Here is an 11,159-nt window from a genome sequence, read left to right as displayed (position 1 = left end):
GCTCGCTTCTCCGTTATCGGCGACCTATGGCACCAACGCTTGGGCCACCCTAGCAATAACAATATTTCCTCATTAGCTCGCAATCTCCTTCCTAATTCTAATAATGATATGTCCAAAACTTCAGTTTGTTCTGCATGTCAAATAGATAAGCAACTACAACTACCCTCTTCTCAATCAAATTCATTTACTAGTACCTCGTTTCAATTAATTCCCTGCGACTTTTGGACGTCATCGATTTCTAGTTCTTCGGTTTTCAGTACTACTTGTCATCCTAGATGACTATTCCCTTTATTCTTGAACTTTCCTAGTATGATACAAATCCGACACCGCCGACATCATCCATCGCTTTTATGCTTATCTTCTTACTCAATTTCATGTGCCCATTCAAATTTATGCAATGCGAGAATGTCGGCGAATTTCTCATCACTTTCCTACGCAATTCTCTACCTACACCGCATCCTTCTGCCTTTCGTGCCCACACACACCTCGCCACAAAATGGCAAAGCCGAACGCCTCATTCGTACCACCAACGATATACTCTGCATTCTCCTCATTCAAGACAACCTCCCTCCTCCATTTTGGGTAGAAGCACTCCACACTGCCATGTACATTCTCAATGGGCGACCCTCCTCTGCCATAGCGTCTGAGACTCCTTTATTTCGCCTTCTTGGCCAGCACCCCATCTATGATCACATGCGCGTCTTCAGATGTCTCTGTTTTCCCAACACCATAGCCGCCATCCAACACAAACTTTCCACATGCTCCTTTCTTGTGTGTTCTTGGATATTCTCTCAAACACAAAGGCTCCTGGTGTCTTGACTTAATAACGCACAATGTCTTCATATCCAGGAACGTCACATTTGACGAAACCATATTTTCCTATTTTTCTGTCGATTCCACACATATCGCACCTACTGAACTGCCAAAAAAAACTCAGGCGTTGAAATCCTCCCCGAGTCACGTGAAACACCTACCTCATACCGGTCTTCCCTGGTATCTTCCCCCGGGTCCCCGCTTCGTGGATCTCCGCAACAGACCGCACCAACCAGCGCGCCCGCGCCTTGAGATCCACCTGCATATAGCGCATCCCCCTCGTGTCCAACGCCCCACCAATCCAGCTTCCTGCCTCGATCGCCCACCCACCCGACAACCCTGTCAACCACCTCGCCTGGTCCCACGGTCACCATCCAGCGTCCTCACACCCCACCTGGATTCCCTTACCCACCCAACCCATGAGCGCCACGTGTACCGCACGTGCCCCATGGTTGCCGTTCAGCGTCCCCACACCCCACTGGATTCCCTTCCCCACCCAACCCACGAGCTCCACATGTACCGCACCTACTCCACGCGTTGTGCCAATCCAGCCTTCGGACAACATGCACCACATGCCTCTACCGGACTAACACCCTATGCCGACGGCCGCCGGCCGTCAGCGTAGGCGCATTGCCGTCAGCCTAGGTCTATGCCGACGGCCACTGTCGGCATATCCCCGTCGGCGTAGATAACGTCAGCGTACTTTTGTCAGGCGTCCGTACGGCCGTCAGCATAGAAACACTGTCGGTGCAGATTTTCACCAGACGGCGCCGTCAAACACGCCGGCCAACCACGGGCTGCCTCGTGGCACCGGTATGCCGACGGCCTGGTCACGGTTGTTGACATAGCACGGAGTAGGCCGACGGGGGCCATTGGCATACATTCGGCCGTCGGGGTAGTGCCCTGTTTCGGTAGTGGGCAGACGCAAGGCAAAACTGGTTTTGCTCAACCAAAGAAACATTCTCTCTGTACCGCTTCCCTTGCCACGAGCCCTATTCCTTCCTCCTATCACCTCGCTCTTAAAGACCCAAATAGGTACAACGCTATGCTTGAAGAATTTAACGTGTTGATGCGGAATAATACTTGGTGTTTTGTATTGTCCTGTAGGTGCCAATGTAGTCACAAGAAAGTGGATCTTTCGGAATAAGTTAAATCCGAATGGCTCGCTTCCATGGTACAAAGCTCAATGGGTGCTCCACAGTTTCACGCAGCAGGCCAGTGTTGACTACGGGGAGACCTTCAACCCCGTCGACAAGGCGGCGACCATTCGTGCTATGTTGAGCATCGCCGCCGGCAAGTCTTGGCCCATTCATCAATTGGACGTCAACACCTTCCTCCACGCACACCTTGCCAAGGTGGTGTACAGTCACCAACCGTCAGCTTCATCGACTCTGCCTCGCCGTCACACATTTGCCGCCTCAACCGCTCTCTGTATGGGCTCAAGTGGGTGCCGCGGGCCTGGTTCTCGTAGTTCACGGCTTATCTACGCACACTCGGTTTCATGGCCTCTTGCTCAGATTCCTCGCTTTTCATCCTCTGCCCAAGTCACCACCTCGCCCACCTCGTGCTATATGTTGACGATATCATCCTCACCGCTATCTCCTCTGCAACACTCAAATCCAACATCCATGCCCTTCACCGCGAGTTCTCTATGACTGATCTTGGTGCCCTTCACTACTTCCTAGGGATCAATGTCACCTCAACCACGCACGGGCTCTTCCTCTCCTAGGAGCAATATGCTCTTGAGGTTCTCGACCGTGCAGGCATGCTGAATTGCAAGCCCATCTCCACTCCGGTTGACACCCTCGCCAAGCTCTCCATTGACATTAGGCCGCTCTTCACGGCCCATCACTTTACCGTAGTCTTGCCGGCACGCTTCAATACCTTACACTGACATGCCCTGACCTCTCCTATGTCTTTCGGCAGTGTTGCCTCTTCATGAATGCTCCCCGCGACTCCACTTCCAGCTTGTCAAGTGGATCTTGTGCTATCTTCGTGGGACCACCCACCTCGACCTCCAGATTCATCCCTCCTTCACCAACGAGCTCGTGGCCTATTCTGATGTTGACTGGGCTGGCTGCCCCAACACACGCAAGTCCACCTCCGGCTTCTGCGTTTTTCTTGGCCCCAACGTCCTCACCTGGTCATCAAAGCGCCAAAACAATGTTTCTCGTTCCAGTGCGAGGCTGAGTACAGGGTGGTCGCCCACGCCATCCCCGAGTCCGTCTGGCTTCACCAACTTCTTAGTGAGCTACATGAACCTCCATTGCTTGCCACGGTGGTTTGCTGCAATAATGTGAGCGCCATGTACATGTCGAGCAACCCAGTGCAACATCAACGCACTAAGCATCGAGATCGATTTTCACTTCGTACATGAGCATGTGCCACTCGGTGAGGTTCGCATACTACATGTTCCCACGAGCTTGCAGTTCGTGGATATCTTCACCAAGGGACTACCGACGAGCGTCTTCCTCGACTTCAGATTCAATGTCCGGGAACCCCAAGTTTTGGCTGCACATAGCCGTACTGGAAGGTGCGGCTGGATGGTCTCACCTAGTCTTCAGGAGCTCCACCAGCTCACGCACGTGCGCACACTGCCTCGCTTAACGTGTCGTTGTTCTCTCCTCCATTCCCCTTGTACATTCTCTGGTAGATCTTGTATATAAGCACAAGGTGGATATGAATATATTTGTGAGAGTTTCATCACTCAACTTGACACATAATGCTGACATTGGAAATAATCAGAAAGTCAACGCACAAGATAAAAATACTTAAAAGTCAGAAGGTGAACCAAAATACATTTTAAGCCAAAAGGTGAAAGCATACACAGTTCAAAGAGCAAATTCAGCATGCCGCTAACCGATCTTCTGCACTTCAGAATCACATTCAGATCTTCACTGTGTCAATGGCTAGTGTCCCTCTTGCAAATGTTTTGAATATCTCTGCTATGTAGTCTTTGGTTTTGATCTTCCTGTACCGCCTCGGATTCTTCTCGTCCACCAGCTCTTGCACTGGCTCAATCTCCCTATCTGGGTCCATCGCATAGAACATCACCAATGACAGCCGCTCTTTCTCAGCATTGGTCACAACCCTGTGAACCGGACTCTTGAAGAACCCATTGCTCATTATCTGCATGCATCACAGGAAATACAGAGATTTCTAGCTTAGATTAACTGTCCACGATGCAAGATTAAACAATTTTTGCAACACATGTACCTCCATTACATCTCCCATGTTCACAAGTAATGCGTTCAGAATGATTGGCACATCATACCAGACACTATTTTTCTGCAGTTGGAGCCCACTCACGCTCAGTGGCGAAGGCAGGATTGCCTATAATTTGATGGTAGGGAGGGCCGGCTTAAAGGAAAATTGAAAAATATTCACTGTTCACATGCATAATACAAAGGAAAGTGTGATCATGGGGAGGGCCTTGGCCCCTGCTGGCCACCCCCTGCCTCCGCCACTGCTCACGCTATCATCGATGAAGACAATTGTGATCGCTGTGGCATCCGAGTGGGGCTTCAGGCCAAAGACTTGGTCCGGCTTGGGACAGTGAGGGCAGTAGTTAAACCTGGCATGTGTAATGGCATTCTCATCGAGCATGTTGATGAAGTAGTCCTTGTCTAAACTGAGCAGCTTGGCCAGGTTCTTGAGGATAAGGTTGGTGATCTCCCTGCATCTGACTGTGTACTCGCTCAGAATATCTCTGCACAAATATGAATGATCAGGCTTAGTTATGGCTACACATAACTGAACTTCTTTCTCCGATGCAGATTGATCGTGGTAAAAGCCTGGAGTAGCTGAAAGGAGGTTGTGTTGGCCATAGAGTATAGTTTCTCTGAGACTCAGGTTCCACTACGAGAATGAACCGGTCGCACCAGTCCAAGATCTGCTTCTTTGAGATGACCATGTCGCTCCCATATCCTTCCATTCTGAACTCTTTACCATCCACGAAGTTTGAGTGCTTCTGCTTCTCTTCCAGTGAGAGTTTGTAAAATTATCTTGTCACTTTCATCACCTCACCAAGAAAACTTGGCTCCATCCCATGTCCAACAGCCTGGCCAAAGATCGGTCAGAAACCTTGATTTGATAGATTAAAAAATATACAACTAAATTTACCAGGAAAAGCTTACTAGGAAGAGGCCCAGTTCTCCAAGGCAGACCTCAGCTTGACATTCTCATCGGCGCTGTTGTCAGTGGAAGATAGACGGCTGAGATCAACAATGGGGATGGGCTCAGGCATCTCGAAACCAGCCACATCGGGGTGGTCTTGCTCGGGAACAATGTACCGGCTTGGTGGCTCCTGCACGCCGGTGATCAGCTCTTGCACAATTGGTGGTATCTCGACAGACTTTGATGGTTGGCCATCAGCCATGGTTGCTTGTTGCTGCTCTTAGTTTTGACCTCCCTTGTCCCACTTTGGCAGTTTTTATGAGCATGGGTTTTGATACTCCTTTGTGATTCTCTGGACTCCCTTGTGGGCATCACGGTTATCACTTTGTTTTTTGTCTTTGTCTTTCTCCCACACATCAATTGGTACGTACAAACCGGTGAGTATCCCGATATACACGCAATGACCTGAATAGCAGGATAATGAGTACGGCATTCCATACATGGATGTCCTCATATTTCTCTTAGCTAAGGTATTTCATCCCTTCTACAGTTTCTTTTGTTCTGTTAAGTTTCTTTAAAAAATACATCATCCTCGTTAAAATAGGATTGAAAAATTACACCTTAAAAGAAATTCCTGGTGAGATCAAGTGTCCATGGTTGAGAGAACCAGAGTTGGATTCCCACCAACAACGTTTTCTTGTATGAATTATCCATTATTATATTCTTAGATTTGAGCCCGTAACAAGTTTTTTTTAAACGGTAGTTAATTAAATACATTAGCCCCCCCTCCTCCCTCAACAGATATCGTACATATGGTTCATATGTAACTTGCTGAAATGAATTTTACACTACCGAACTTACATTTTTCTGGATATTTTTCCTACGTAGGAGGGGCCACGGAAGAATATAACTGTAAAATTCAAGGTCAGGCTAATGCTTTTCTTATATAAAATTGACAACGATGAAAGATCTGTTTGAGTAGATATATCATTGCTAAATAACCTGAAAGCTTTCAGGTTTATAGGCCAGTGGGCAAGATTCCGCTCAGCCTCTGGTCAACTATTCAGCTCTTACGGGGTCATTTCCATACCCTCTAGCTGGAAATTATTATCCTGGTCTGGTATGTCTCCTTGTTTTTTTTTTCTATTTTAAAATAAGGTGCCTTGTTTAGCTTATTGCAATTTACTATTGTTGCTGAGGCAACCGCATTTTACATAGCAAGACGAATGTATGGAGGTCTTAATCAGCATGGTGAAAACAAGGAAGACAGTAAAACAGATAGAAAGTACTTGATGAAACTGTAGAACAACGGGGTAACAATTGAACTAAACAGATATGAAGTTGTTATGTGATACAAATATACATCACAGCACATTATTTTCAGAAAGTCAAAGCATAAACCAACTCCACAAGAATAGTACATATCGCTGGAAGAAATATCACCACAGTGCGATTAATCTTCTACACTTGGTATCACGTTCAGATCTTCACTGTGTCGATAGCTAGTGTCCCCCTAGCAAAAGTTTCGAAGAGTTTTGCTGTGTAGTCATTAGTTGTTGTCTTCGTGTACCGCCTCGGTCTTTTCTCATCCACCAGCTCTGGCAGTGGCTCAATTTCTTTCTCCGGGTTCAACGTGTAGAACATCACCAAAGATAGCCGCTCTTTCTCTGCATTGGTCACAACCCTGTGAATCGGGCTCTTGAAGAATCCATTGCTCATTATCTGTATTTGTCAGATGAAGTAGCGAGATTTACAACTCAGTTTAACTGTCACAATTTTGCAACTTCTCACACACACGTACCTCCATTACATCTCCCATGTTCACGAGTAATGCATTCGGAACAATGGGTACATTGTACCAGACGCCATCTTTTTGAAGCTGGAGCCCGCTGACATTATCATCGACGAAGACGATTGTGATCACCGAGGCATCGGTGTGGGGCTTCATGCCGAAGACGTGGTCCGGCTTTGGACAGTTAGGATAGTAGTTTAACCTGGCGTATGTCAAGGCATTCTCATCGAACATGTTGACGAAGTGGCCCTCGTGTAAATCTAGTAGCTTGGCCAGGTTCTGGAGGAAAAGGTTGACCGTGTACTCACTCAGAATATCTCTGCAGAAATCTTCGTGGTCACACAACTACGTACGTTGGCTACTCATTTTTTTTTGAAACCAGGCGAAAGATTTGCCATTTTCATTAAATAAGAGAGGAGGTTCAGACATATGTCGCAACGCGACCAAAAGAAAAGACTACTCTCGCAACATGAGACTACTCAAATGCTTGGCCCCAGCCAAAGTCCACAGGTGGGCCTCCTCTTTAATTCTCGTGACAATAATTGTGGTCGGAGTCGCGGCATTGCGAAAAATTCTGGCATTTCGTTCTTTCCATATCTCCCATGAGACAAGCATCATAACAGAGGCAAGAACCTTTCTGTTATGATCCACGTTGCTCACCGCCTTTTGCCACCAAGTTCGAACCGAAACTTCGTTTCGCTAAATCATTGGTGAGCAGTCGTGGATTCCCAGCCAAATGGTAATCTCGTTCCAAACTCTATTCGTGAATCTACACTGAAATAGCAGGTGGGCAGCAGCCTCTTGAATTTGCTTGCAAAGGAGGCAAAGGTTGCAATTGGGCCATCCCCGTCGAAACAAGCGATCAGCCGTCCAGACTCGGTTCTGGAGAATTAGCCAAGCAAAGAACTTGCATTTGGGAGGAGCCCATGTCTTCCAGATCATGGAAGTATTGGTACTGTAGGTGAGTCCCACAAATTGCGCCAAGTAAGCCGAGGATGTCGTGTACTCTCTGCTGGTAGTGAATTTCCACGAAATAGTGTCTTGTCTATCTTGGCTTAGAGTGACACCGGCAACCATCTCCCAGAGGTTGGCGAACTCCTGCAAGTGCGTCAAGGTGAGGCCCTGTGCGGTGTTGATCTGATGGATCCAAAAATTGTTGTCCAAAGCCTTGCTAACCACATAGTTCTTCCTTTTTGAAATCTCAAAGATTTTAGGCGCGATGTCTTTGGGCCGAAAACCATTCAGCCAAGAGGATTCCCAGAAATTATCCTTGTTGCCATCACCAATGGTCACCGTCGTGGCAGCCGCAAAGAGATCTTTGTCCTTGTCAGAGCAAGGCGTTCCCATCCGGGCCCGCGGTTTTGGCGGGTCCGCCCACTCAAACCACAACCAACGGAGGCGTAGAGCAGTAGCAAATTTCTCCAGGTTGAGCACTCCTAGACCCCCATGAACTTTGGGCTTGCAAACTAGATCCCAGTTCACCTTGCACTTGCCTCCTGTCACCTTGTCACATCCTACCCAGAGATAAGCACGTATGAGACTATCAATCTTTTTCCTCACTTCTATAGGTAGGTCCAGCGGGGTGAGGTGATATATCGCAATCGCCGTAAGGACGGCCTTGACCAGGACGATGCGCCCCGGGGTAGCCACATGTATGGCCGACCAGGGCGGGAGCTTGGCAGCCACCTTATCTTCTAGATATTGGAAGTGGATGCGCTTTAGTCTTGCAACCGAAAGCGGTAGGCCAAGGTATCTCATGGGAAAGGTGGCCCGGACTGCCGGGAAGGCCTGCAGAATTTCATCCAAATCGATGTTGGCACACCGGATGGGAGCCACATGACTTTTGTTATAATTGGTGACCAAACAGGTAACTTCACCAAAAGAGCCGAGCGTGGATGCCAAGAACTGGATATCTTCCTTGATACGAGCAACAAAGATGGCCGCATCATCGGCATACAGGGAAGCCCGCGTGGGGTTACCCCGGAGGGGGCGTAGTTTGCCTTGCTCAGTCGCCTTAGCTAAGATGTGATGGAGCGGGTCAATGGCCAAGACAAAAAGGAGGGGGGATAGGGGATCCCCTGCCTAAGTCCACATCCGTGCAAAATAGGGTCCCCAGGCACCCCATTTAGAAGAACTCTGGACGAGGCCGTGGATAAAAGGGCGAAGATCCAGTCTCGAAAGCGGCTTGGGAAACGTTGGCTACTCATCGGTCTGACACCCATATATACCATATGAAGTACAAGCCTGAATGGTAGGGTACCTGAACGATGGAGGCTGTGTTGGCCACAAGCTGTAGATTCTTCGATTCTCAGGTTCCACTATGATGTATAGGCGGTCACACCAGTCCAGGGTCGTTCCCATAACCTTCGATCCTGACTTCATTGCCGTTCACCGGGTTTGAGTACTTCTGCTTCTCTTGTCGAAAAAGGCTTTCGCTCTGCTTTATATATAAAGCACCAACCGATCACAACTCAGATACAAACGCATGCCAGCATAACACACGCACGCACCCAAGACAGGATACAAAGGCGCTGAGCGCAGCAACACTACCCCTAGTACTACAAGAGAACTCGGAGTCCTCAACCGTGAGCATGCCACCGCAAAGAGATGAAGCCGCCTATGACGAATCATGTGCTCCAAGGCGGCGCCTTCAGGAAGGTTATGACACCAGAGCGCCGTCACCGCCCAACCCGAGGATCAGAGTTTCCCCTGGAGCAAAACGACGGGCAATGAGAGCTGCGACGACGCCTTCAAGAAGGGAACGAGCTTCGCCCCCGCCGGTCCATCCGCGGATAGATCAGGTTTTCACCCCGGTCAACACTCACCACCACCGGATGCCACACCCCAGCGACCACGCCGCCCACACGACCATGGCCACCGGGCAGCACCTAGCCACAGGCTCTGCCCATGAGCACCGTGGGACCACCACCAGGGCCGCCACCCTGACATCCCAGACCCTGACACCACCTTGCTCGAGACCCACCACAACCCCAACCAAAGATACGGGCGGAAAGGGCCGCCTTTCCACTAGTAGAAAAAGGGCCTTTAGTCCCGGTTCAATCCAGAACCGGGACTAAAGGGCGCGGCCACGTGGAGCTAACACCAACCGGGACTAAAGGAAATTTTATGATTTTTTTTAATAATTTTTTTTGAAATTTTTTATAATTTTTTTTTGATTTTCAAATTTCTGAATTATTTTAACCTCTAGTCTGTAATCACCACCCCTCATCACTTCTCAATTTATCCACTAATCACCCCTCATTATTCCAAATCATCTAACTTCCCGAACGGTCACCCATCCTCCCACTCCCCCAGCCTGAGCACGCTTAACTTCCGGATTCTATTCTCCCTCGCTCCAAGTCTGCATTTGTTGTTTTCCTGACAATACTAAGATGTCAATCCTATTAACCTTCAGGAATTTTGCTTGAGTATGAAGTGACACATTTCATAGTTTTATTTTAAAACTATTGTTTTAAAAAACAATAATTATTTAGTAACACTAATATTTCTTGAATAATTAGTTTGACCATTGTTTGACCACAATTTGACCAGATTTGACCAAAATTGAAATAACTGAAATAATTATTTAGTAACACTAATATTCTAGAATAATTAGTTTGACCATTGCTCGGTTCTGCTGTCGGGCGCGAGACGAGCATAGTCCTGCTGCCGGGCGTGAGACGAGGCTGGTCCTGCTGCCGGGCGCGAGAAGAGGTCGGTCCTGCTGCCGGGCGCGAGACGAGCGATGGACCATTGTCGGGGGAGGGCCGAACCTTTGACGAAGGTAGCAACTAGATGACGAGGAGAGGACCGAAGGTTGAAACGGGTCGCCTACAGACAAACCGATGCCGGAGAGCCAGCCGCCATCCCAGCCGGCCCGCCGAGCTGCCATGATGCTGACACGACGAATGGCAGCCTCCACACAAGAGAGCCGACCCACCACGTCGCTGCCGCCCACAGCCGGAGCAACAACCACGCCGGGCCGCTGCCCCAACCCGCGCCGCCCGCCCACTAGACGTCGGCAAAGCGGACACACACCACCACCACAGCACCAGCGCCACCGCGCCCTGGCCAGGTCCAGCCGGAGCCCCCCACCCCACCGGAGTAGACGGACCCCAGCTGCAGCGCCACCACCTAAACACGGCCGCCGGCCACCACTGCCACCGCCAACCACCATATCGACCGGATCTGGGCTGGGGGCCAGATCCGCCACCAGCACGATCCAGGGCGCCGGAACCCCACAGTCTGCGCCACAGAGGAAGGAGGCGGCGCCGCCGGCCACCAGAACGCCAGGGGGGGGGAGGGAGCAGAGGCAGGGCCGGCCCGACGGCCGCCACCACCGAGCAAAGGAGGGACGCCCCGTGACGGCCCCCATCTGCGTGTGGGAGGGAGCAGCCCCGCTGCGCCAGCGCCACGCGGCCTTAGGCCGGCGACACCC

The 11,159-nt window shown here is 49.8% G+C and overlaps 2 pseudogenes; both read right to left on the bottom strand.

The window, feature by feature from the left end:
* Positions 1-3,699: 3,699 nt before the first annotated feature.
* On the bottom strand, positions 3,700-5,219 carry LOC119329937 (annotated as a pseudogene).
* Positions 5,220-6,258: 1,039 nt separating this feature from the next.
* The window catches only part of LOC119329940, a 6,588-nt pseudogene continuing 1,687 nt past the window's right edge, over positions 6,259-11,159 (bottom strand).

This window comes from Triticum dicoccoides, chromosome 7A (assembly GCF_002162155.2).
Source record: "Triticum dicoccoides isolate Atlit2015 ecotype Zavitan chromosome 7A, WEW_v2.0, whole genome shotgun sequence".
Lineage (NCBI taxonomy): Eukaryota > Viridiplantae > Streptophyta > Magnoliopsida > Poales > Poaceae > Triticum > Triticum dicoccoides.
Note: the sequence above shows the minus strand (reverse complement) of the source record. Positions and strands in the feature narration are given on the sequence as shown.